The 22,280-nt window shown below is 39.1% G+C and overlaps 1 protein-coding gene across 1 annotated transcript in view; it reads right to left on the minus strand.

Annotated features, from left to right (window-relative positions):
* RUNX2 (RUNX family transcription factor 2) overlaps positions 1-22,280 on the minus strand; it is a 184,659-nt gene that overhangs the window by 38,952 nt on the left and 123,427 nt on the right. The window lies entirely within an intron of this gene.

Consider the following 22,280-nt stretch of genomic DNA (forward strand, 5'->3'; position numbering starts at 1 on the left):
TTCCTTTGGGCACTGAATGAAAAAAAATCTCCATGGCACACCAGAAGTAACTATGCTACAAAGTACTAAGACAACCAGGCAATATTTCAGATTCCTCTTCAGTGATATTCACATTTCCACAGTGAGATGATGAGTCACATTGAAAAAAATATTATATTACATGTTAGCTATATGTTATCTTGAGTCTCATGTAACAACCACTAGACTGCAATGACACCTTGATTCTTTTGGTTTCCATTATTCAAACATGCAAGACAGTTTTCTGAAGGACAACCCTCTTGTGACTGTGATTTCCAAAATGTTTCATTCAGAGCTCTGAGTGCTGATATAAAATAATATTTTTTCCTAAATAGTATTGATCTGCAGTAAATGTCGACCACTGATGTGCAGCCTGAATGAACATATTCTATTTCTTTTTCCCAACTAGCTCAGTCAGCTCTAGGAAGGAGGCAATGGCAAATCACTTCTGAAAGAGCTTGTCAAGAAAACTGCACGGACTCCAGGCAGTTTCTAAGAATCAGACACAATTGAACAAAAGAAAAAAAATCGGAGATTGTTATTGGGTAGGTTGAACAAATCTATGGTCTTTCTATTGTTTCTATTATGCCATTCTATGTTCATACAGATAAAAACCAAGTCTGATAGCATAGTTACCTTTCAAAGTCAGTGGAAGCTATTTTCACAGTACTGTACATATCTTACTTGTGTTTCTCTGCCTTTCCCTGCTTGTCCCAGATGGGCAAAAACATTTTTCTTGGGTTTGTATCAGCCAAAATGGCAACTGCTGTCTTAGAGATGGCTGAAGTTCAGTGGATTTACATCAATCAGTCTGATCAATGTTTGCAAAGTGCTTTTATATCCTAAGATGAAAAGAGTTTATGTAAAAGCCATCATTCATTAAGGCTACTGCCCACAGGTTCAGAAAAAAGAATTCCTGTTTTAATTGAAGACCACATAAAGAATTCATGGTTAAAATGTTCCTTTCTGAACATACTTCTGTTCCCAATGAAAAAAAAATTGTAATTTCCCCACTCTTCATTTCTTATATGGACAAGCTAAATGTTACACAGCTTTAGGGTATGTATAAGATCTTTCCTGGTCCCTTAAAATCATTTAGCTAGACAGGGTGAAGCCAGGTAACTTCTGACAATTTATGTAAGTGAAATTTAACAGATTCTAGTCTCTGTTAGCCTATTTTGGCAGTATACTAATTTAAAATGTTGGAATCCAGGTGATTTGATGCAGCAAAGAAGAAATATGGATATTGCAGAGTTATATACTAGATCTGATTTATAACCCAACAGCAGGTATGAGCAGTAATGTCATGTTCCCACCACAGCGTACAAAGCCTCTGTTGACTCACCCACATGTCTTCTTCACTTATTTGAAAAGCAGTAATTATTTGTACCATAGTAAATTTAGCTGTTTTTAACTTCAGAATTTTTAATCCAAAACAATCCTACTGGGTAGACCAAGATGGGTGCTTGAATTTGTCCTGTATGAGTGGTGATGATATAGTGGTGGTAGTAGTGGAGATGCCTTCTTTGGTCCATCACCATCATCATTACCATTGACAAATGCTTCTGATACTCCCCCCCCCAAAGGCTTTATTTGTGCAATCACTCTGTTTTTATGGAATCTTACTATCATTCTCATAAATGATCACACATCCTCTGCTTCTTTGTTCCTAAGAAGTTATATCTTCCTTAAAACTGGTTTTTTTTTTAAAAATATTTTTTTCTTCAAAAAACAGTCTTGAGAAGGCTTAACTGTAACCTTTGACTGGAAGTGATAACAGCCTTTTAATCCCTCAAATATCCCTGATAGGTTGACACTAAGGAAGCAGAAAGGTATATTTGTAAAAGATTCCTTTACATTTTAGAAGAACTACTATATTGGTCACTGCAACCGTCTTAGCAGCACAAAGTTAAAAGTAGAGACTTTTCTCCAAATAATATGTTTCTTTTTTCAGAAAACAAAGTGCAAGAAGAGACATCAGAGGCCAGAAACTGAAAAATAAGCCAATTCGTATCATTCTAATTAGCAAAAAATGGCTTAATATTACTACAGATTTCTGGTTTTTTGATAGGTTTTGGAACTGGACTTATTCACAGTTAATTCTGGACTAGCCTTTCCAAATGATTCCTATAGATTCTGAAAATCTTGATTATACCCAGTTTTATAGGCATATAAAAACAAAGGAATCCAGCAACTTGTTTTATTTATTTAATTTTGGCACTATCAAATTCCTAACTAGCTCTGGGTAACTTGCTCTTGATCTCCTGCTTTTAGTTGTATGTAAAATTATCAACATCCACCGTTGGAGGTCCTTGTACCTAACTAGAAAGATACAATTCTGCCTTATCAGGGGAATTCCAAGCTGAAGATTAATTAATCAACTTGCATATCTGGAATTGCAAATATTATATATTTGTAGAGTGCTTTCAAAGGTTTTAAGACCCAAGACTCTTACAAAAAATGTAAGGCAGCCTTACAAGAAATACGATACTTATAACTACTAGAAGCCAATATTGAAGTGAGATATGAAAAACCCAATTACAACAAAATAACTTTCTTAATATATGCTGCATGCTTTTTCTGAAGCTTTTATACTTGTCATTGCATATGTAGATAAGTGCTTTGGTGAGTATAAATTGTTGATCAAAAAAGCACACAATTTTTTTTGTAAACCATCAATATTTTCTTTAAAAGTTCAGATGAAATCACAATAGGCATAGATGCAAGTTACACTTTGAGAATTATCAAATTAATGATTGTGTATATAATACGGAGGTGACCAGAGTATATATAAAATAATGATGATCAAATTACAGGTAGCAATGTTTTCTCAAGACAGAGCATAAAAAGAAGAAACAAAATCTTCAGATATCTCACAAAGGAAAATTCAAGCCTAGAGCAAAAATTCCTTGTCTACTTTAGATAAGGAAAAATGTATTTCTGTCATCTATATTTCACAGGTTTCCTTGAAGACTGTATTTTTTTTCTCTTTAAACTAATAGCTCAAACATTCTTCACACAGTTCATTCAACGTTCTCAAATGCGTAAGGAGCACCCACTAGGCTAAGACCACCAACCAATTTTTATGATTTCTTTACACTACAAATATTTGGCAGAACTCAAATCATCCTATAAAATAAACCCATGGATTCATATGCAGCTATAGCATCCCTCCCAAGTGTACTTTGGGCTTCTTCCCAAAATAACTGGTACTCACCATATTCCAATATCAAAAGAAAACAGATACCATTTTCCATATTTCACTGCCACCCTCTGTTACTTGGTGAGAGTGTATGATTTCATAGCCACCCAGATGTTCATGCGAAGGCATCTTATACTAAATCCATCCTTGCATCCACCCACACTGCTCCTACTACCTATTAGCTCACATCAATTTTCATAGAAAGCAGTTCACTTAGCAACAGAAATTTTCGGCTCAGTTGTGGTCACAAATTGAGGACTACCTGTACTTGTAGATTTCTATTGTATTTTTCATGGATTATTATTTTACTTTAGTATTATTTCTGGGTTTGTTTCATTTCGTTATACTGCACACTGCCCAGAGTCATAAGCCTAAGGGTGGTTAACATATATGGCAAATCACAGAAACAATGCCCCAAACTTTAGGGCATTCACAAATCTCTAGTTTGTGTATGTGGGTAATAAACCTCTGGGTTCAGTTGTGCAGATCTGAATATAGACATGAAATCCATAAGTTAGTTTGTTGTGGGATTTGTAAAGCAGGTCGTGCGAAATTTATCATCTTGGAGCCAAAACAATTCTCAACATATGTCACTAAAATCTTATCTAGTTTTTTTGGTCAAGGGTTAGACAAGCTGACGGAGGAGTGCACTGGCAAGCCTATACTGGATGGAACTAAATACTTTAAAAAGGGTTGGCTGATGTATCTGAAGTGCATTCTATAAACTAAATGTAATATTAAATGTGATAAACTCTCCAAATATAAAACTAAACTGGCAAGTTTGGGAGGAAATCTTATCCCAGGAGAATTCATCCCAGGCCAGATCTAGCACTCACTAAAATTAAACAAAACTCTTCCACTAGTTTCAGTGGGCTGCTGCTTAATTAAAGGATCTGCTTTTAAGCTCCATTATAGTGCAACTCTTTTCCAGCATTAAAAGCCACAAGAAGTGTGGCAGAAATGCTTCTCCTCCACTGGTGACTTTTTTCTCAAGCCAGCTCAAACTATGGCAAGCATGCTCTCCTAACATTGCTTTCGATATTCAGAGCTGACTTTTTGTTCCATCAGAGCAAAAAGTGGGACTAAAAAAGTTCAACCAATCAATTCAAATATGCAGGGTAGGTGCATATCTTGCCTTGGCTCCACTCTTCAGTCAAACCCTGTTCTGCGCATGCGTGCATGTATGCTCATGCACACATATTTTTTTGCGGCTCCCAGTTTTTCCTTTTGTGAGGGAACTGGTTCCGAGTGGCTCTTTCACTGTTTCAGGTTGCTGACCCCTGGTCTAGCTAGTTGTTGAACATGATAGACATTAGCTTTGCCTTTTAAAATACTACTATGTTCAGTGGTGGGATTCAGCCAGTTTGCACCAGTTCAGCAGAACTGGTAGCTAATTTTTCATTGCCCAGGCCCAGAATGGACTTAAGGAAGTAGCATCCACACAGAAAACTGGTTGTTCACATATTTGAATCCCAGCACTGACTATGTTGGCATGCTAACTCTCTGTGGTTTACAGTGGTTTCAATAATTCATGAATTTTGGTAATAATCGACTAAGTTCCAAATCTCATGATGGAAAGGAGAATTAACTAGTTTAATAATGATCTAAACTGTGAATATTAGAGAAGTCATTTTGGCTGCAATTGCTAAATAGAGGAGACAAGGGAGAGTTGCTGCACAACATATAGCTCTAGAAATAAGCATTACAATATGATGAAAATAATGGAGTGAAATCCATCCAGATTACCACAGTGTTTGCTGTACTAGGCCTATAATTACGTGTCTGCAATCACTTTACTAAGATGTTTGCAGCTTGCAGCTTCCTGCCAGGAAAGCAGAACATCACTAAATATTGTGTAAAATGCAAGACTTTGACTTCATCAGAATTTGGGCTCGTAAAACTACCCTGAGAAAGAAGCCACTAGTGCAACATTTGCTGCTGAGGAAGAGACAATCAACAAGCAATATACCCAGCTAACAATAACAATCCTAGGCCCAAAAAAACCACTTTTTATTGCCCATTTTTATGGTCCAGAGAAGAATAATTATGTAAAAATATGCAAGTACAAGCTGATAACATATTGTGCCTGAAATTATATTAGTTTGACCTCAGAGATTCCTGCTTCAAAATAAATTTGTGAAAAGAGAGGGACTGGCCATAAATTTCTCCCTTGCCACTGCATTTCACTTCAAGCAAAATTCACTAGAAATGGAGACTCCCCTAATTTGACAAAGTATGCAAGAGATTTTAAAACAGCTTTGATAAGATCAGTAATTTACTAAGCTTACTAACTAGTACAATTATGAAATCTACTTGTTAATTAACTGAATTTTTCAGTCAGCTATGCTGACAGTTGTTTATTGGCCTTTGATTAAAGAAATGCAGCTTAACTAATAGTAGGAATTAGGAGAATCCTAAGGAAAACCTAAACTGTTTTGATGATACTAGTTTTTGCCCCTTCCTCTTCCACCAATTGCCCTGAGGAAATAAAACAGCCTAACGCATATTGTGCTCGCTGATGTTCTTTCCTGTTCCCATTAAATTTCACCTCCATACATGATGAAAAAGTCTGCAGTTTTAGCAAGGGGGGCTTTCCATCTCAGAACCACAGAACGAATCCAGCCATGATGGACAAGCAGTCCTGTTGATGTGCTGCTGAGCACAGAAGGGAATGAAGCCAACTACTGTGTAGGTCGAGATGTTACAGAGTTAAGCATATTGCCCAAGGCCACACAAGAAGTTGGTGGGTAGAACAGGAACCCATAGATTCCTGGCTCCTGGATATAACCATGCTTCTGCCACTCCTAAAAATACAGAGGACTGGAACCTTTTCATCAGAATAAGATCCCTTTTTGAAATGAAGTGTGATTCTCCCCTTCTTTACAAAATAAATAAATATCTGTGAGCATGAGAAGGATTTCTTCGCAAATTAATATGTCGAATGTGTCATCTATTATATATAAATATCTGACTGAAAATAAAATCTTCCTACCAGTTTAAATATAGCTGCCAAAGTTTAGACCAGAAGCCCTTCCTTCCTCCTCCCCCCCTCCTCCCCTTTTTTTCTGTTCTGGCAATGTTTTTAACCCCCTGAAAATAGAGGTTTATTCTGGAAATGCTGACAGTTTGTTAAGCAGAGCATCACATTTGCAACACTATAATTATGCCTTCTTCCATCCAATCCAAAGAAAACATGAATTTCTTATTCAAACAAATCTTTGCATGGTTTCAGCCCCAGATTTAAATCATTTGGACTAAAAGGACAGCCATCATATATTCTAAACCACCTCTGTAATGGGCAGATGTGCAAAAAGATAAGATAGTTTTAACATTTCTCACCTCCCACCCCCCAAACTGGAGCAACAGCTCTTATTTCCAATGATTAAAAGTCCAGTTAAGCTGTTGTCCATGATGATGATGTTGATAGGGGTGAATTCAAAAGTGAATTAGCCAATCTCTAAGCAATCTTAGGGACAGAGCATATTTACACCGAACTAGCCTATTTCACTTTTTCACAGTAAATATTTGTTTCATACTTTTCAGTGGAATCCTGCAATGCTTTCAATGTTTTTTTTTAAATGTTTCTGTTTTGATTATACATGCCTATGTCATATTTCTTCCTGTCATCAGATTTTCCATAGCTTCAGAGATGGTCTTCAGAGAAGCTTGATGCATGTCAAACATTTAAGAGCAAAGTACTTATTATCTCAATTCTTATTTCCTGTTTCTATTCTGAATGTGCCTGCCTCATAGCTCTATGAAAGGTGACCTAATATGTGAGCTATATTCTGCAAAGACTTACCAACATATACAACAGCAATGTATGTCAGGACAGTAGGAAGTCATCTGCACTGTACTTTCACCTTTTTCCATCTCTTAGTAGTACTTTAAAGATGAGGGCTTTTCCCTCAGATGTGAATCTGAATATAAAAAACAGGAGGAGCACATCAACTATGAATCACAACTGCATTCAAGATGGCCGTAATGGTTATACATCAAAATAATATTTGTTAAAACGTTGAGGAAATGCATTCTTAACCATTGTTTTACAGTTTCTCACTGGTTCGATTCATTTACACATCATTGGCTTCATGACACTTGAGGCATCCTTGTGTGCTATATGTATACAAACTGATCATGCTGAAAGTATCAGATACATCACAGATTTCAGGGTTACTTGCCAAAATGGATTTTGCAGTGCCATAGACAGCAGAAATGAAAACAATTCCTTAGATTCATTACAGCATACTCAACTCCAGTTCTCCACAAAAACACCAATTCTTCTCAAGATGGGTATTAAGTTGGGAATGTTTTATCCAAAAAGAGAAGATAGGCCAACTTAATTTGTAAAATTGTATATTATGGGTGCATATATTTTTAAAAGCAGATAACATTATCTTTCAATGTAGGTATGTCAGGAAATTCAATAGTATGCATATTATGATTTGCAGCTTCATAATTCATATTAAAGGGACGTGGTGGCTCAGTGGGTTAGGACCCTGAGCTTGTCGATCAGAAGGTCGGCAGTTTGGCGGGTCGAATAATCCTGAGTGCTGCATAACAGAGTGAGCGCCTGTTACTCGTCCCAGCTTCTGCCAACCTAGCAGTTCGAAAGCACGTAAAAATGCAAGTAGAAAAATAGGGACCACTCTGGTGGAAAGGTAACAGCGTTCCGTGTGCCTTTGGCATCTAGTCATGCTGGTCACATGACCACGGAGATGTCCTTGGACAAGCGCTGGCTCTTCGGCTTTGAAACGGAGATGAGCACCGGCCCCTAGAGTCGGAAACGACTAGCACGCATGTGCGGGGGAACCTTTACCTTTACCTTTTAATTCATATTCAGTTTAAATATATACCAATAAAGTTGCCTTTAGGATCCCATGGGGGTACAGTGATTAAGATGTTGGGCTGAAAGATCCAGATTTATGTCCCAGTTGATTGTTGGGATACGCTTAATAGCTTGACTTAATCTCTCTTTGAAAACTTTATGAGGAAAAGATGAAGAAAGGTCCGTATATACATGCATCCAACAGTGCTACAAATAAGGCAGCCTATTAAATTAAAAAATAGTTTTCTATTACCCAGGTATATTGAACAGGTATCAGCTAGGATCAGAAGCTGTAGGGAGTTTTCTGGTCTCCAAGAAATTGGAGTTGTCTTTGCACAACTAGTGAGTTATCTGAGGGATCTTGATTATCCATCAACACTTCAACCCTTGGAAGTGAGGGAAAAGGCTCCATTACAAACACGGCTATGTTCATTTTATCTTTGGTCTTATTTCAGCTCATTTTAAAAGCAAAATAAGCAATCAGTTCAGTTTAAAATATATCTATACATTTATTTTAAATGGTTTCAGTTATAAAGTGTCACAGAAGTGACATTGTCTCTTTCCTACCATCTTTTACTGTGATGGGTTTTCATTCTTTCAACAACCTCCCCAACTGTCTCGTCTCTATATTTATAAATATTGCTATATTTATTTTTTATTAGGCAATATAAAACAAATTACTGTTTATATACATTGCCAGCAGCAAATATGTGCTTCTTCCCTTCTCTCTCTTGTTCTGGTATCAAAATTAAAAGTGTACTTTTGACTTTGTTTAATATTCCTTATTTGGTTATTTTATATCATTCTGTTTTACTTAATTCATTATTATATTGTATATTTTCCTAGGAATTCAAGACATATCCTCATTCCCAACTTATTTAAATTATTATACTGTGTGGGTTTACAATAGTCAATTTAACATAAAATAGTTTTCTATCATTTCTGTTTAAAAACGTATGGTAGGAGACTTTTTTGAGAGCCTGTCAAATCTGATAGGCTCTCAAAGATGTCTCCTACCGTAAGTTTTTCAACAGAAATGGTAGAAAACTATTTTACGTTTGTGTCAATTGATGTTGATTAGGAAATTTAATTTGATAATACTGATGCCAATTCTTAAGCATACAGTATATCAAAGAATTCTGCTTCTTAAGTGCACATTGTTTTATTCAGATTTATTCACTGCATATTCATTCACATATTTAGGTAAAAATATTTATGACTATGAAAAATATTTGAAAGGGGTTTTTGGAAAGCACACTGCATGTGAATGAAGCTTCCTCCCTGTATTGTTATAAACCTTCCTGAGTTTTGTGTACCTTGGAGGAATACAAATAATAAAAATAATAATTAATGGTCACCCACTCCAGAAGGCTCTTGTGATTCAATGATGAAATAAATAAATATGAAAGCAGCTGCATCCTTTGAAAGGCTTGCAACACTTCTATTGAAACCCCCAATAAAATAAAGCAGTTACCTTTATACATAGGCAGCCTGCAACAGCTTTCAGGTCAGGTTTCCAAAGAATCCAGATATTTTGAGACATTTTGAATATACCTCCCTCACAATGACAACCTTTACAAAGCATCCCTTTGCACATCTACAGTAAAATCTTTGGGTTTACAGAACTAGAGGCCCTGGAATCAAAGGGCTTGAAATAAGAATGACTGAACCTTCCCCAGCATATCTTGGGTGGGAAAAAAGTAGCTTTCAGGTACTTGAAAAACTAGGTGAGGTTTTATGAACAGCTACAAATAATCAGACTGCAGACCTTTTTATGCTAATATTGACAGACCCTGAAGCTCAACCAAAGCTCTGTATAGAACAAAGTGACACTTGCTGCTTGGAGACATACAGCTTTCACTAGGTCAGCCCAAGGCAGGCTGCTGCCTGAAACACCACAGCAAACCTTCCATTCTCACGAGGAAGGTCTCTGCGCAACGTATTTTGGTACACAGAGTAGAAAACTGCATGCATACTTCTGCCCTAACCCTTGTAAGTATTTGCTAAAAGCCTGATGATAGACCTCATAATAATGAGACATATATCTGCCTCTCAAATGACAAGTCCATCCTTAAATGCAGAAGCATATTCCAATCTTCTAGCAAAGTATTGTGATTAACAATTCTTCCCTTCTTTTGCTGTAGCATCCATATGCTTGTGCTACCTTCCTTAATCTGGCTTTTTTCCCAAAGACATGGACTTTAGCTCCCAAAATGACTAGCCTGAATTCTGATAATATGGACATTTCGGTATGTGTTCTTTGGGTTGCCATTTTGCAATTATCTTGTAATTATCTTGAAATTGAAGTATGTGTGTTAATTTTTTTTAATGTATATGTCAATGCTGCTAACATTGGATATTTTTGCTTTGACAACAGTTAGAGATGCAACTATTTTCTTCTTATGATGTGCATGAGAGTTTAGATGGACATAATAATACTGGACCTAGTGTATGAACTAAGGTTAATGAAATAAGAGATGATAAGAATTGGCGGGCTGGAGAACTGGAGGAAGAGCCTGCATTTCAAACTAATTGGAGAATATGATTTATGACTGTTAATTGGAGGAGGGAATTGTGCTATGATACTATGTGCTCAGGGGAGGGGAATCCAGTTTTTGGCTTCGATTGTGTTAGTGCCGATGCTATGCTACTCAAATAAAGATTCTGCAAGGTAAACAATGCCTCGAAGTTCTTTGAACAGTTTCACCTGTCGGAACCATGACATTAAGCCAAAAGCACCAACTTTTCCCTAACTATCTAGGGGTCCCAAGCCCCAGTCAGTGTCCCTAGAATCAAGGGATAAGTCGACAAAGATTCAGGGAAGATCTCAGCATGGAGTAAGAGAGAATGCCTGAAACCAGCACCCTGGCAGCAGCTGCTACCCCAGTGGGGGGAGCGACAGCCAATGCACTGGTGGAGAAGGAGCTTTTTCAGGCCTCCCAGCTGGGGCCAAAGCCCAAGCCATGAGGACAGCTGATCTGGTCATCAGAATAGGCCCAGCCCCGTGGAGACTCCACCTCGAGACGGCCCTGACACCCTCAAGTGTTTCAAAGGCAGACGAGGTTGAGCTATTACAAAGGGATTCCCGCATGTTGTGTTCCCCAGATTGGTAGAGAACTACAAAATTGTCTGTCGCTGAGGACTTGGGTCAGTGGAAATACTTGTCTGGAGCTTGTAGTCAGTCAGTGGAGAAGTTGGTGGAAAGATTCGAGGAGCTAGAGATGAGAAGCAGAGAGCAACCTTCCTGTTTCCCATACACCAGCGATCAGGATGATCGACGAGGCAGCCACCAACTCCTGACAAGGGGAACCCCCAGCCCCTTCTTTGCAGATCAGGCAGCCTTCCTGTCCTCGAAGCCCCCTACCAGGACCTCTAGAGGCCTCTCCCTGCAGAGAGGGACAGCTCCAACCATCGTCCCTCCCAAAGCCCAGATCGCCGTTGACAAGATAAGAGCCCAGGCCATCGCTAGGACAGCCAATCCCCAGACTAACGTGCCTATCTACCACACAGCCTGGGCCCCATACAGCAATGGGGGAACTGTAGCCCCACAGATGGGAGGCCAGCAGTCTGCCGGTGCAACAGCAGGGAGGATGGTCGCAGCCCCTGAGTATGCAGCAGCTGATGGAGGCCTTGCAACAACTTGGGGTGATACAGATGCCAGGAGACCAGCAACCAGTGGGAGGACAGCAGTAGCAGTGGGGGTGGTCACCACCCCTGAACATACAGCAACCATTGAGGGGCCCACAAACAATGGGGACCCAGCAACAACCCCCTCCTGGTCTGCGGGGGAGGGCTACAGCAACTAAGGATGCCATAGCTCCCTGCAGGCCAACAGCAGGGGGGATGGCAAAAGCCCCCACCCAGGCAGCAACCATTGGGAGACATATGGCAACTCGGGATGCCACAGCCACTGGCAATGCAGCAACAGCCGAGGGGGTGGCAACAGCCCCCAAATGTGCAGTCACTGGGGATGTGGCAGCTGCCGGGGGTGTGTGCATCAGCAGCTAAGGGTGCAACAGCCACGGTGGGGAGGCCAACAACCATCGATTTCACCACCTTTCAGAGCAACCTTTGATGGGGACCCAGAGAAGCTGACTTTTTCCTCAGCCAAGTGCGCTCTCATTTGAACCGGTGTGCCTATCTCTATCCGTACCCAGCTGCTATGGTCGACGTGATTGTGTCCAGCTTAGATGGAGAGGCATCCAAATGGCTGAACAATTTATATAATGAGCAAGCCCCCAAATTGGAGGACCCCTATTTCTTCCTCCTAGGGCTGAGAGCAAGGTTTGAGGACCCATCCATTGCCCTCAAACCAGAAGAACAAATCCATAAGATAAAGCAAGCTGGCAGGCCTGCACTGGAATACGTACAAGAGTTTCGTAACATAGATGGTCAGATAGAGAGGTGGCCTGAGCAATCCCTAGTCCATCACTTAAGAGGGATTAGACGACTACCTCTCTCAGGCCTATATCTATTCAGTTTTTGGCTTCGATTATTTTAGTGCTGATGCTATGCTACTCAAATAAAGATTTTTTAAGGTAAACAATGCTTCGAAGTTCTTTGTAGAGTTTCATCTGTTGGAACCATGACAGTATTCTTATTTACCTGTTTTTGTGTTGTCATTTTCTAACTTTGTGTCAATGGGTCTTTTTAAGTTTACTTTTTTACTTTAAATTTCAGAGTCGGTTGAAGTCAGGTGGCATCAAAAATCAAATAAATAAATAATCTAGATAGTGCCCAGGTTGAGGAAGGCTACTGTTGTAGTACATTTTAATATTATCTCGGGGATATAAAAATTTGTAGTATTTATAATCTAAAATACCTAACGGTCTGGCTAAAAATTCAATGTAGAGTTATCCAAAATAAATAAGCAAGTAATATGAGATTTGGCAGCAATTCTATGCATAATCACTTGGCTCCACTAAACAGTAATGAAATGTTTTCCTTCCATGAGATCACTGTATTTTGGCTATTCATTGGCTACAGAAAATCTAACATGATCTGGAAAATGAGGACTGACATACAGATAAATGAATTTCTATAGCAGTCATCATGGGTGTTCTATAAATTATTTACAAAATTCTGTTTAGGATAATGAGGTCACATGGTGCTCAGATCTGTGGGCTCCTTTGGTAAAATAAATGGTACCCTGCCCTCCCTGCAATAGATTTTAAATAATTTTATTTTAAAGCTTTTTCCGTTTCCTTGTACTGAATGGAATGGAAGGAAATATATGCTTAAATAAATGTTAGTTACTAAATTAGAAGGAGCTGATATGTGGAGTTGTGGCTTATGTCTCCTCTATGGGGGTTTATCAGATTATCTTTCTAGCTAGCATTTTTTTTCCTACTGCACTTAATGACCAATAGGTCTGTAGTACCTAAATATACTAACTAATAAAAGAAATAAAATAAAGGAGATAGATGATATTGAGCTGTGAAAGTATTTCAGGCATGGAACAATATAATATTGACTTTAATTAAAAATAGGTACCAATGTATATTTTTATTCGCCAAAAACAAATGCAACTATTCCAAAAAAAGAAGATACAGAAGTGCATAATTTCCCTAGAAGTTGCAGAAAATTGCTTTCTTAAAATTAGGCACATAATATTTGGAAAGGTTTAAAGAATGTACAGTTTGTACATGGAAGCGATCACTTTACAATAATGGAGCTATCCATTCAGTGGTCTGACTATTTGATACCATGGATATTTTTATTCAGAGAAATATTTTGCTTGTTTTCTTTTATATATAAATGTACATGTTCAGCATAAAGAAAGGTTCCTCTTGAGCTAGGAGAGGAACTTGCTGACTCAACTGTTATCAAAAGCCAACTGATTACGTTCTCATTTAATCCATTATTTTCATGTAAAGGAAAGTCAGGAATAAACTTGAAACTCAAATTGTTCACCCTGAGGTATTTCTCTTTCTCTCTCTCCGGAGTCTTTCAAAACAGGCAAGTTTATTGTATAAACTGAAGAAACAAATACTCACAACAAAGCTGACACTGAGCAATTTTTTCCTCATAAATTGATAGTTGTTCACTTGTTACATTCATAGATAAAAGAGAATATCAAAATAACAAGTGGAAATAAGAATGGGCTGAGTTTACCCAAGTAAAGATAACATAAATGGAATATAACATCATGTGCTTTCCAAGATATTGTCTAGATCTGGGTATATTCATTCACTATGGGCTCTTGGGGGCTAGAAAGGCAGTTGAGGATGACAAGCAATGCAAACAATTGCACAGGTGCAAAACAGCCCATAAATCTAATGTCAGTTATTAAGTAGCATTAAAATGCCATTGCCTTGCACTGAATGAGACTACTATCTACCTGTCCTAGCCACTGCTGTGGGTGGCAGCTGGGTGGTCCTGATTAAATCACCATGCCTTCCCAGAGAAGCCCCAATACAAAAAGGAGAACCCAGGTAAATAATCTTGGTGTTGTATGCTTTAAGTGGCAACATCTCTCCTCCTCCAATTAGGGACTTAAATCAGGCTTTATTCTTTTATTGTCTTTGACTGGTGAATTAAAGAAAGCAAAGAAATACAATTTTTTTCATTTTCTTTTGAGGGCTCTTATCAGCTGTGGCATAGTCCTATGATCAGCAGATGTTCCTTTTTATATAAAAAGAAATATTCATGAAGAAAGAACATTTTCTCAGCTGGGAAACTTCCCTTTGCTTCTCCCCTCCCAGCCTCAGAGTTATCCAAGGATGCATAATGGGGCTTTCTCTCTCCCTCAGCCTGTCTTAGGGGATGAGGCGTGAGCTGGATCAGGCTTGCTGGATCAGGCAGCTCTCCCGATCATCTGCTACAAACTTGAGAGCTGCCCTGTCATGCAAGGCGGGCACCTACGAGCTCCTTGGGGACGATCCTAGTACTGCTTCCTCTGTCTCCAGTGTTCCATTGCTTCTAGGCCTCTTGGGCCACTATAGCAATGCAATGGCATCCAGACTTCTCAGAAACTATCACAGGCTATTGCATAGGCACACAGGAAAGGTTTCTCCAGTGGCTTTCTGCAGGCCAGAAACTCACTGAGAAGGCTTGGGGAGGAGGGACTCTTGTACAATAGATATATTCATGCTGTGGACTTATGTGATCACATGACCTGGGAATACAGTGCTGAGTAACCTCCTGCCACATATAGCTCCTCCCTCTTAGTAGTAGAAGTAGTCGTAGTAGACTTTATTGTCATTTCAACAATATACAGTACAGTACACAGTGAAACGAAACAACGTTTCCCCAGGACCAAGGTGCTATATCAGACGACAGGAATAAAAAAAAAAACCCAGAACAGCAAACTACATATAACTCTAAACTAAACTTAAAAACTATAAATACAAGTATTTATAGTTCCAGTTTCTTCGTGTTGAGAATTCTAATGGCTTGTAGGAAGAAACTGTTACACAATCTGGATGTCCGAGCCCGAATGCTCCTGTACCTCTGTCCAGATGGCAAAAGAGTGAAGAGTGTGTGTAATCAGCCACAATGTTTCTGGCTTTATGGATGCAATGTGTGATGTAAATATCCATGACAGAGGGAAGAGCAACCCCAATGATCTTCTCTGCCATCCTCACTATTCGCTGTAGGGTTTTGCGATCCGAAACGGTGCAGTTTCCAAACCAGGCAGTAATGCAACTGCTCAGGGTGCTCTCAATAGTCCCTCTGTAGAAGATTGTGAGGATGTGTGGTGGAAGCTGTGACTTCCTCAGTTTCCTCAGAAAGTAAAGATGCTGGTAGGCCTTCCTTGTTATGGAATAGGTGTTGAGGGACCAAGTGAGATTCTCCGCCAAATGAACACCAAGAAATTTGGTGCTCCTTACGATCTCCATGAAGGAGCCATCAATGTTCAGCCGAGAGTTGTCATATTTTGTCGTCCTGAAGTCAACAACCATCTCTTTTGTTTTATCTACAGAGACAGGTTGTTGGCTTTGCACCAGTCTATTAGCTTCTCCACCTCCTCTCTATATGCTAACTCATCGTTCTTGCTGATGAGACCCACCACAGTCCATCAGCGAACTTAATGATGTGGTTCGAGCTGTGCATTGCTACACAGTCGTGGGTTAGCAGGGTGAACAACAGGGGACTGAGCACACAGCCCTGAGGGGCCCCAGTGTTCAGTATGATGATGTTAGAAATGTTATTCGTGATCCAGACTGACTCAGGTCTTCTAGTCAAAAAGTTCCCCATCAGATGTTGGGGAATAATAGTGTTGAATGCTGAACTAAAGTCTATGAACAGCATACGTACGTATGAGTCCTTGTTTTCTAAATGAGTGAGAGCTAGATGGAGTGTAGTAGAGATGGCGTCATCGGTGGAACGATTTGAGCGGTATGCAAACTGCAGTGGATCCAATGTTACGGGCAGCAGGGTCTTTATGTGCCTCATGACGAGCCTCTCGAAGCACTTCATGATGATGGGAGTAAGTGCAACGGGACGGTAGTCATCTTTCATCTATGTCCAGCTGGGAAGACCTTTTGTCTGCCATTATCTGCACTGTACAGGTAGTCCTCGATTTATGACCACAAATGGGCCCCAAATTTTCATTGCTAAGCAAGACAGTTATGTCAGTTTTGCCTCACTTTACAGTTGTTAAATGAATTGCTGCAATTTTTAAGAGGTGTTTTTTTTTCAAAAGACAACTGGACTGTTTTTTCCTTGAGGAAGAACAACAAAACGTTTCTTAACCAAGAAACTTCATCAGTTGTGATGGCAGGAGTGAGATGAAGATACTGACAGTTGAGACTGGATGGTGGGGAGAGGGAAGGATTGTATTTCTTTGCAGTTATCTGCTTGTTAGCGCTCTCTTGCCCTCAGAGTCCCCTGAATTGATCTGCTCTCCAATTCTCCCCAAGCCTTTTCAATGAGATTCTGGCTGCAGGAAGCACCTGGAGAAACTTTTCATGCATGCCTACGCAATAGCCTGTGATAGTTTCTTCTTGAAACTGCTGCATGGGCTGCATTGTAGACTGGAGATAGCTGGTGTCTTATCCCTCCTGCTCTGTTGAGAGAGGGCTGCTCAATGTTAACACAAGTGGCCTCTGCAATAGTGGTGAATATATGTAGCTCTTCAGAAGAACACTGACATCCCCTAAATTCTGCTGGAGATGTTACCTAGCCTGGTGACGAAACAGTCAGAAACCAACCCACAAGCTCGGAGGATGAAACTTCACCCTCCCAAATGGCCTCTTTTATCCCTCTTTCAAACTAATGATCCTCTCTATCCAAAATGTAGCCTTGCACAAAAAGCGACCTTTGTCTTTCAAATGCAGATGGACTGCTGGATCTTGTCCTGATGGGCCTGAGCTTTTCTGATTCAGTCTGACTTTGCTGGACTGTGCAATGCACATTAGGGAAGACAGAAGCCTTAACAATGAAATTTACAGAAAACCCACACAGACTGATTAATATCTACATTTTGATTCTCATCACCCACTGGAGCACAAAATGGGAGTGATCAGAACACTACACCACCAGGCTGAAAGTATGCCTAGCAGTAAAGAGGGAAAACAAACAGAACTAAAACACAGCAAGAACTTGTGGTTATCCTATGTGGGGCTTCATCAAATCTAGGAAAAGATCCAGCCGGAGCAACTCCATTACAGAGAAAGAAGAGAACAACAAAAGTAGCAACGTTGTCATTCTATATGTTGCAGGAATATCTGAAAAGCTCAGGAGAATTTTCAGTCAACACAACATACATGTACACTTTTAAACCCAAGAATACACTAAGGCAGAAGCTTGTCCACCCCAAGGATAAAACACCCAGACACAACCTGAGCAATGTGATATATGCAATACAATGCAGAGAAAAGCAGTAGAAATAGGGGCATGACAATAGGGACAAATGTTGGGGTGTCTGGTCTGGGGAGTTAGTGGAAAGAGTCTATGATATTTACTACCTATCAGATCATAAGTGAAAGTATCCAGGCTCAGAGCTTCAATCAAGACCATTGCCAGAAAAATAGTCATATACTATAGCAGCAGTCCCCTACGTTTCTAGTTTGGCGGCCTGGAGGGAGGAGTAGTTCCGCTGCCTGCGTGAGGGGAGCTTTGCTCACATGGCCCGGTTCCAAACAGGCTGTGGCCTGGTAGTGGGCAGCAGCCCAGGGGTTCAAGACTCTGTATTGTAGTATGTATAGTAGAGTATAGCAAAACATACCAGCAACAGTGAACTAAAAATGTTTGTGGAAAGAAGCAAAGCTATATGAAGAAAACAGAGGTGTTTGTTTTAACCTACCCATTGCACTGAGCCGTAGTTTGAAAAAGGATTCATTTATATATAGTAATTGATTTGTGTTTAATACATATACCATGTTTCTTCTATGCAAGAGAATATATATATATATATATATATATATATATATATATATATATATATATATATATATATATATATGTATGTATGTATGTATGTATGTATGTATGTATGTATATGTATATGTGTATATTTCTGGCTTTAAAAAACAAATTAGGAGGATTGGGGTGTTGCAAAATATAATCATGTTATATTGCAACTTAAATGGTAATAAATACATAACTAATGAAGCAGCACAGCCCTGAGAGAATCCAAGAGTCACCATTTAGGTCTAGGGTTGCATGCAACCTGTGGACATGTGCTGTCCCCACACCAACCCTAACAAATACAAAAAGCATTGCAGTTGGGTAAAAAGTAGTCTTAGACACACTGTCACTGAAGAGCTGTCAGGCCCATATTCACCATTGATGCACTTCTACAAACCATTGTACCTAATGAAACAAGAGGCACAGTGATAACTTTGGCAAGAAGAACTTTGTGACTCAACCGTAATGTTTCAGTAAACTGTAAACTGTAAAGTCCACAAATTAAGTTGTTAATGGAGAAACTCAACACAGTCTTCAGTTTCCAAGTCACTGTCATATTCTAACATTTTGAACGTGCTAATATATATTCAGTTATGTGAAATAAGTGCAGGAAACATTTCACATTTATAGTTACTCCTTGCTTGCTGACTGCTTGTTTAGTGACTGTTGTAAGTTATGACAGCATTGAAAAAGTAGGTTTATGACTGGTACTTGAACTTGCGGCCATCACAGTATTCCTGCAGCCACATGATTGTGATTTGGGTGCTTGGTAATTGGTGCACATTTATGATGGTCTCAGCATTCTGTGGTCAAGTAATCACCATTTGATATCTTCACAGCTGTATTCTGACAAGCAAAGTCAATGGGGAAGTCAGTAGGAAGTCACAAGCCATCCTCATAATGATGTAACATTGTACTTAGTGACTGCAGGCTATTTGCTTCACTAAGAAAGCTAGAACTGATGGTGTAAGTCAGGTATGGTCCTGTGATATTTCATTTTATGACTATGTTGCTTAGTGACAGAGTTGCCAGTCCCAACACATTGGTAAATGAGGACTACGTGTAGTCATTTATTCAATTTATATAACTGCCCATATCAACAAGTGACTTTGGGTGGTGAACAAAATTAAAAATAGAATAAATGCAATTATAGTATTACAAAAATTAAGATACATACCTATTGAGAACAAATCAGACGCCATAATTACTAATGCAATCAGGACCAGCTAAGCAGGGCAATTGTAAAGTGAAATATTACTTGACTACACCCGACTTACGATGTCAATTCCACTGTAGTAGTTAAGCAAATCACCCACAGTCATGATTGCAACTTGTGACTTTTGCCTCTTGGAAGCTGGCTGTAAAGGTGGCAAATGTGCACCAGGTGCCAAGCATGTGAATTGCAATCATGACCAGAGGGATGCCACAACCATTGTAAGTTGGAGGACTGGTTGTAAACCTACTTTTTCAGCACTGACATAAGTTTGAATGGCCACTAAACAGGGCAGTCATTTACCAAGTACTACCTGAAAGATATGGAAGGGAGTACTATCTGGAAGTACTGCAAAAATGAAGCAGTGGAGGCAGAAATTAGCAACCACATATAATTAGTACTGAAAAAGAGAAAGAAATAAGAGAATTACAATCCAGGTAGGTTGTCTTCCCCTCCAAAAACCTCAGGTAAATAAAGTTTTGTCTTAATAAAGTTTTGTTTATTTCTTTCAAAATGTGCTGCAAACGTGGTCAGAACAGAATGAGCATGTCATTTTCCTTCTTTTTTTCCCCTTTTGGGACAATTGAATAGAATCTTGTTAGCAATAGCAAATATTCACCAGCCTGACTTGCTGACTAGAAAGATAAATCAGTCCCCTCTCTCCTGTACATACTGTAAGTGAGATACAGGAGAGAACATTCTATTTATGTGCCGTGTGGAACAGAGAGCAAAAATATAAAATCAAATGAATTGTATGTGTATAGAAGCCATAATAATCTTCAACATGTGTTTAATATTGACCAGATGGGATCCTTGACAAACTATACATTGCTCAGGTATATTTCAAACATGTGAATTAGTGTAGGAAGCAATATTCAGTTTGGAAGTAGAAAAATGATTCTACCTTATGTGAATTTCCCTTGAGTAAAGAAAATGAAGAGAGACATTTTGTTTGAGCTGGCAAACTTACTGGTGATGCATGCATCTTCCAAAAATATTCTGACAAGTCCTTGCCTCCCTTTTTCACCTCTAGGAAATTTCCTTTGGAATTGAAAATCCTTTCTTCTCTGTGCACAGCGTTCCAATATCCTGGTGCTGTGGAGAGCGGCCCAGAGAAAGCCATGGCCTCTGGCAATTCAAAGCTTCCTTTTTCCTCATGTATCCTATTCCATCAGTCAGGGTTTTTGTAAATGATGAGATTAACTGACTTCCCATGCTCCTGTTCTTACTTTGATTCCTTTTGCTTATCTTCAATGAAAACAAGAGCACTTGAGGGAGTGAAAAGGAGAGAAAGCAAGAGGCAGAAAGAAGCACATGAATGAATGAACAAGCAAACAAGATAACCAACAAAAATAATCTTTTTCTCCCAGTCATGAATGCATGGAAAACCTTAAGCTTCAGTGGTATTTTGACACTGGGCACAAGACAACCCACCCCCTTAATCCTTGTGAGGTTCATCTTTCAGACCTCAGCTCTGTTCTGCTGCCAACTTGTTGGAAGTGTTAGTGACTGGAGAACTGTGGCCTGCTCTCTTCAAAACTTTACACTTCATTTTTCCAAATGGCAGCAAATATTTCATCATGCTGTTTTGCTGGATGCTATTATAAATCACACTTAGAGCCCCCCACCCCCGACTCACAAATATCCAGTCCTAGCAGGGCATTATGCTTTTCCTTTCCATTTGGATCCAGTGGTAAATGAGGGTGCTTTTCCCCCTTCAAACTGTAAAGTGAGAGTTTAAGAATTGGCAACTTTCAGAATGCAACTGGACAGCAGAGGTTTGAAGAAGTTGTAACTATAAAAATGAGTTTTGTCATAGTTGTTTTACAATGGAATGGAAAGCAGTATTAATTTCCATAAAATAATAAATCATTTTGTGAACTAGCACTGTGCTGATCTCAACCAGAAGAAAAAAGGATCCTTCATATTATAGTAAATCAGACTGGTCCAATAAAAAAGCATGGCGCTTCTCTCTTATCATCGAACCAGTGATGTACTCATTTTATCCAATGCAAGAAGGTAGTTTAGAAATGCTTGATTTTAATCCTATGGAATTATATCATTTAATGTAGTGCAAGGTTTGAGGTCTTCGTATATTTCTTGTGTTCCTCCCTCTCTCTCTGTCTTTCTCTCTGTGTGTGTCTGTATAGATATAGACAAAGATGCACAATTTAAATGCAGGGCTTCTGGTTTTCTGACTGTAAATAAAGTAATCATATGGGTGCCTATTCTTGAATCATGGTACCAAGATCATATCATGCCCATGTTGGAAGAACTACACTGCTGCTAGTTATTTTCTGGGCTCAGTTCAAAGTACTGGCTTTAATCTTTACAGCTTGAAATGGTTTTGGATCTGACTTTCTGAGGCATTGCCTATCTTGTTATGAATCTGCCTTTGAAGATGCTGCCCCTTACAGAGGGCTGCTGTCAATGTCACTCTCAAATTGTGGAACTCTCTTTCTTTAAAACTGGAATTGATTTTCTGTTTTTGATTTCAGGAAAGGTGTAGAGTTGTATCTTGTAATTTAGCCTTTGAAAGTGTTTTGATTAATTTGTAATATCAATGCATTTTTATTCTGTAATTATTATATTGTTTTATTACTGTGGTGTACCTTAAGCGTACGTTCAAGACATCACTTTAAATAATAGCACAAATAAAACTGTAC

The sequence above is a fragment of the Vipera ursinii genome, assembly GCF_947247035.1.
Source record: "Vipera ursinii genome assembly, chromosome: 1".
Taxonomy (NCBI): Eukaryota; Metazoa; Chordata; class Lepidosauria; order Squamata; family Viperidae; genus Vipera; species Vipera ursinii.